We start from the raw sequence: 5,590 nt of genomic DNA, 5'->3' as shown, positions 1-5,590 counted from the left end.
ATTCCAAGGTGCATACCCCCCACTCTTTCATTATGGATGTATGGAAACTGGAATCTTCTCCTAATTGATGACTCTGAGAGATATGTGGACAACGTTTGAAACATTACGTCATGGGACACCATTAAATGAACAGCAAGTATAATCTGGCTAAAGCCCAAAAATGGCCAGCTTTGAATCTTGATGGAATGCAGTTGAGACCTGGGCCCAGATTCTTACTTGTGGGCAGAACTTTAGCTGGTGTAAATGTCTCCATTGACTTCAGTGAAGCCATGACTGTTTGCATCATCTGAGAATATGCCCTTGAAATTCATAGCTGGCTCTCAGCAGTATTGTAGGTGGAAACAAGTTCCTAAAAATGATCTTTCCAGGCTGTTGGCATGGTCAGTATCTGGATGTGAATTCCATGGCTCAGAACCATCTCCAGTAATTAGGAAAAGAATGTTTTGGAACTGTCTGATTTCTGCCAACACCAGGTATCTAATGTCTGCTGACAGAGGGACAATGTTACGGTCATTTGTGACTACAGCGTCAACAGCAGACCATGCCACATGCTAGAATGAAAGTATTTTTGGGAGATAGACAAGGAAATGTACAGTAAATAGCTCAGCTAGTTTCACAATTAGATGACAATGGCCCATTTCCAGAGATGTAACCATTGCTGCTTTAGCTGATATGCAGAATTCACTAACCTTGTCTTATCCATGTAACAGTTTGGACTAGAGCAATTGCCCTAGAGTATTTCTTTGAATCACCGAACAAATTCCCGGTCCTTCCCAGGTTTCTTCATTATGCCCTTGAGGTCCCTTCCAATCCTATGATTCTAGGATTGTCAGGGCAAGCTGGCCCTGGTAGCTCATTGCTGAATTTCTCCAACCTATTTTATGTAGGCAAGATAAGACTTGGAAATTATTTCATGACCAAGGATAACCTTGTTCCGCAGGTGCTTCTCCTGCAGTGAGAAGTCTGGTTTCTTCTCAATTCAACCATAGTGTTGTTGACTTGTAAACCCTAAGGCCGTCTGTTCTTCACCTGTGCTCATAACATGGCACACGGTTTGCAAATCCAGGCAAGCATCCAATATGTGTTCCTGAAGGACCTGCACACAGTTGTGCACTGAACTGCATTGTAGTGCTCCTCCTGACATTGCTGGTGCACATACAAAATATCACTGAATTGTTATTGCTCTTAATCTTTTACCTTCTTTCTATTAATCTTTGCTTAGATTGTTGTGCATGCAGATGCCTGACATTCACTGCATTATGAAGTATGTTTGAAGTCTGCATTGAAAATATAGCTCATTCTCTGCAATGGATGATATCAAGCACTTGTAGTATTATCCTGTTAGATGAGTTAATATAATGGGTTGCTTTTAAATAGGAAATGTCTGCCCTGTACATCTAAAAGCCTGGTTTTCTTCAGACTCAGAAATGGTTCTACTAACTTTTGACCCTCTGCTTTTGACCCAGCAGTTTTGCCATCAAGGCCTGGGGTAGCGGAATCTCTGTGAATGATATTCATCTCTGATGTCTGAGTAAGGATGACATTTTTTTGGCTTCCATTTTTCAAAGCTTTGTTTTTGACTCATGCATCTCTGGATGTGAAGCAGTCATCTACTGACATTGTAATACATGCAAGACTGAATTCATTTCACCATTCTTAAATTCAATGTCATTTCCTCTTAAGAATTTGCCATCTGAGCTCAGGCTACTGATCCTTTCTAATACAGTGTCCTTTACAGTACTGTTCCCAGCATAGCTAGTACCTGATCCTCCACAAGAAGCAGAGGTCACCAGTTATGACTTCCCTCTATTATGACATTATTATATGTGTTTGTATTGCACTAGTGCCCATTTTATGAGATATTGTAGAAACACATCACTGGAGACATTCCTGTCTCAGAGAGATTACAGTCCTGCTTCCAGGTGTCTGATACTGTCCTTAGAGTTAAAGTTCTTTTGGGCTCATCAAGTGGTCTGCATAGCTCCTTTCCTGAGGCCTGTAGTAAGATGACCCTTCTCTCCTTAACTAAGCCACTGGAGTTATGTAGGGCAAGGGGTTATGAAATTATCCTGAAACATGACTCATTTTGATGTAATTATTCCAGCAGTGAATTTCACAGGGTGACTATAAATTGCATTTAAAAATACAGGGTATAATCATGAAGTCAATGGGGACTTTGGCCTTGAATAGAGCATTCCCTAAATCTCATATTATAGGACAGTGTCAAACTAAAGGAGGACTAGTGGGCTGTCATAGTACGTTCTTTCTAACAGAACACTGCCTTCAAGTCTCTTCAAACTCTTCATCTACCTAGGTTATATCACATATAATATGAAAAAAATCTTTGCATTTTATCCATTCCCCCTCTCCTCCATTTTACACAGTGAGAGGACTGAAAAAGCATCTGGACAATGATCTGTGCCTTTAAATTTTTGACAGAGCAAATTTGCTGTCTGTTTTAGGCTGCAGATTGACAGCTGTGATGTCTTCAGTATCAATAGGATGGGGGCAGCAGCAGCAGCATAGCCTTTTCATTGTGCCTCAGTCCTGTCTGGGAGGTGTCACCTAAATGAACTGGAGGGAAGTTCAGTCTCCACAGCCCATTCAGTCCTTAGCCTCTTTGCTGAGGCAGCCAACAAAGATGCCAATTATAGTGGTAGCTTTTCATAATGTGTCCTCTGGGAACTGGAAAGAGAACCAACATGCTCATTTTACACAGGCCATCAACTAGCTGTCAGATAATAAATACTCAGTACCAGCCTGGGCTGGATATAAGCCAGCAACCCAGAGGTGAAAGGCTGTATATCCTATTACTACTCCCTCCTGGAATTGTGCAGCCCCTTACACTCTGTGACTTAACAGAACATATTGTAAATACAGTGGTTAATCAAGCTTGCCCCCATTTGCATTAATATTTCCCAACATACTCTTGGTTAGGGCAAATGTCTGCTGAATTCCTCATCCGCTCATGTTTAGGTTATTACACTCAGCCTGAGCTGCTGCAGCCTTCTCTGTATCATCTTTGTTCCTACAAAATGCATCTGCCTCGTTTGTTAGGTAGCTTGAGAAAAAAAAGAACCTGCTATTTCTCCTTCTTGACATGTGAACTCTCCTGGCTGACTCTTCTGCTCACAAGGCATTGACTGGAGAAGTTTACTGTTTGATCGTTTAGCTGGAACTGTACTGAAGTAGCTGATAGATCCAATTTCAAGCTAGCACACTGCCCATTTTCTCCGTTCACTCTCTTAGAACCAATTGAATGTTCCCAAAATTACACTCACTGAGGTGGGCAGCAGGGCTTTCTCCTGTTAGGCTTCCATGCCACAGAGCACATGACAGTTCCCTCAGACCTCCAGCTGTGCAGGCATCCCACTGAGGTATTGATTTGGCCCAAGGGGCCAAATTTTTCCTTCCAGTCACACTGGTGTAAATCAGCAGGAGTTCTATTGGTGTTGCTCTGGACTGATACCAGCATAAAAGTGAAGAATTGGCCCTGAACTCTGGCCATTTTTAATATAGCCATCAAATCTGATTATAGCTGCCTAATTTTACATTATACACTTCATGATTATTCAGCATGATATGATCTTGGATAAAAGATGCTACATCAGTAAAAATGAACTAAACTATTGAGTGATGTAGAGTTTCTCTAGTTCCCTAGAATTAAATTATATTCTTTTTGGTACTCCTAACCCAGTGGTTCTCAAACTCGTTAGACTTGAGGCATCTCTCGGAAAATGCCAATTCTGAGCTTCCACTTGTTTCTTGACTATGGAAAAATAATAGAGCAATTCTTCTGTTGCAGAGACTCAGAAAGACTATGACAGCTTAGGATGTTTGAGGTAGTATATATTCCTGTTTGAAATCTCTGGGTTTATTTTGTGAATCATGTGTAGGTGTTTGCACACCTAATATTTTGTGGCACCCCACAAGACCCTTGAAAGGATGTCATAGCACCCCAGAGTGCCTCAGCACCCTGGTTGAGGATCACTTCCTTAACTTCTATTGGAAAAGTGAATGCCAGATTCTGCCTTTTATATCTGTGCAACTCTGCAGACAGTGAGGAAGCTGTATAAATGTAAACAAAGTTAGGTTTGGGATTAGAGAGAGACCCTTTCTTTAGTGTACCAGCCAGTTGTTTTTCTGTAGTTGATCCCCACCACCACTCATGCATAAATATCTAACATTTTTACACAGGCAAATCATTTTGAGTCATTTATCTGGGTAGCTGACTATCTCCCCAAATAAGGACTGGTCCTCTGACAGCTGAAGGATCCAAATAACCAAAATATTATGACTGAAATGTGTTTTTTCATTAAAATATCTTTTCAGTTTTGAAAACAAATTTAAAAAATAAAACGAAAAATGTTGATGTATTAAAATGTTAGTCTTATGTCTGATTTTCAAAACCAAAGCATTTAAAAAAATAAATGGATATATTTTTATTTTCTTTTTTCTCCACCTTATGCAGAAGATTGTAATATAATTAATACTGGCTAGGGTTTCCCGAGTTTTCCTTTTCTTTCTGCCACACTCCAGCTTTTCAAAATCTCTCTGACCATTAAAAAACTGTGTTGGAAAAAGGAAAAAAACCTTCTTAAAATTGCAATTCCAATAATTGGAAAAATTTTAAAAAGTAGCAGAATGGACAAAGAAAAATAAAAGGAGGTAAAAGCTCTGTGGATTGTTTATTTTTATAACATTTAGTTGCAAAAAAGGAGAAATGGAAAACCAAAAATGGTTAACATTTGAAAATTTCTGCTCACTCCTGACATGCCATGGAAATGATCCTCACCCTGAAAGGTGCTGTGCATCTTGGTTCCTGTGGCAGTCAAAAGGAACTGAACAAGCACTCAGAATCTTGCAGTATCAGGTCTCTGTTTGTACAGTATGCTGATGGTTCTAACACAGGGTCGGGCAATTTATATCGGGCAGAGGGACACCTACTGAGTTTTGGCAAGCCATCGAGGGCCTCATGACAGGCAGCCAGGGGCAGATAAATATTAATTTTCTACAATTTTTAGGGGCCCTGTGGGCTGAACAGAATGGCCTGGTGGGCTGCTTTTTGCCCACCCCGTCTAACAGGTAGTAATGAACAAAACTACTGTTGCCCTGTGGGGTCAGGGCAACTCTCAGGATCTCAATATTGCACTGTTAGACAGGACGGTGTGACAGAATTGCACATATACAAACACACAAAGCAATTAGGTGCATACACACACACACTACCAACTCAGGCACATACACATCCAAACCAGCCTGGGCACATGTAAAGCTATCATCAATTCAAGCACATACACTATACACCCCAAAAGTTAGACAAAAAATCAATTGTCCATACCCGCACACTAAGTACACGTACACAGATCACTAATTCATATATCATGAACACAATGACATATATACACACACATACACACTCACCAGTTCACACACAGACAACCCACCTACACATACACACAGGTAAGTTCCTAACTTGGAATGGTACAGTGTATGTGTGTGTGCTTGGGGTACCTGGGATACTCAGGGGAAGGTTTCATAGTTTCAGAGTAGCTAGGGTCAGGAGGGACCTGAACAGATCATCTAGCCT

This window comes from Alligator sinensis, unplaced genomic scaffold, assembly GCF_000455745.1.
Source record: "Alligator sinensis unplaced genomic scaffold, ASM45574v1 scaffold387_1, whole genome shotgun sequence".
Lineage (NCBI taxonomy): Eukaryota > Metazoa > Chordata > Crocodylia > Alligatoridae > Alligator > Alligator sinensis.
This window is presented reverse-complemented; position numbering follows the sequence as displayed.